Below are 709 nucleotides of genomic sequence, written 5' to 3' on the forward strand. Positions count from 1 at the left end.
AAATCTTTAACACAAACTACTATCCCATAAATATAAGTCTATAACTAAATAATAAAAATTTCAATTATATCTTCTTCAATCCTCATTCTCAAGTAAAACATTTAAATCTTATTTAAAACGTAATGATTTCTTAAGGTTTGAATCATTATTAATTTATCATCTAATATTTATTACCATTTAAAGAAAAAGAGATAATAAGTTATAGTACCCGTTTGGCCTGGCTTATATTTAGTTTATCTACTGCTTAAAAGCAGAAGCTGGGCCAAACAGAATTTCGTAAAAAATTCTTAAAAAAATAACTTTTCTTTAAAGAATAAAATCTAAAAAAACAAGAGCTTAAAAAAAAGCTCCAATTAGGAGCTTTTTCTTCTCTCTTTTTTTAAAAACACGCCAGCTTATTAGGAGAGTTATTTTTTCTCAAAAAAATCCTCTCTCTCAAAAAAATACTCTTCCCTTTCTCCCTATCAATCTCCCTCTCCCCTCTCATTTTCTGCAAATTAAGGGTTTTTTTATTCTTACAAAAATTAAAAAGAAAAAAAAACTAAAAAATCGAAACTACAAGTATTATTTCTTCTTTTTTTAGTTTTGCTTTTCTTTTTATTTTTTATCATTCTTTTATTTTTTTTGAGTTTTGAAAACTCTGTTTATTATTTGATATTTCTCAATTTATTGTTTGATATGTCAATTATGTGATATTTATTTGTTCTTA

Source organism: Theobroma umbraticum, unplaced genomic scaffold (genome assembly GCF_002168275.2).
Source record: "Theobroma umbraticum cultivar Fairchild unplaced genomic scaffold, ASM216827v3 scaffold_55.0, whole genome shotgun sequence".
NCBI lineage: Eukaryota > Viridiplantae > Streptophyta > Magnoliopsida > Malvales > Malvaceae > Theobroma > Theobroma umbraticum.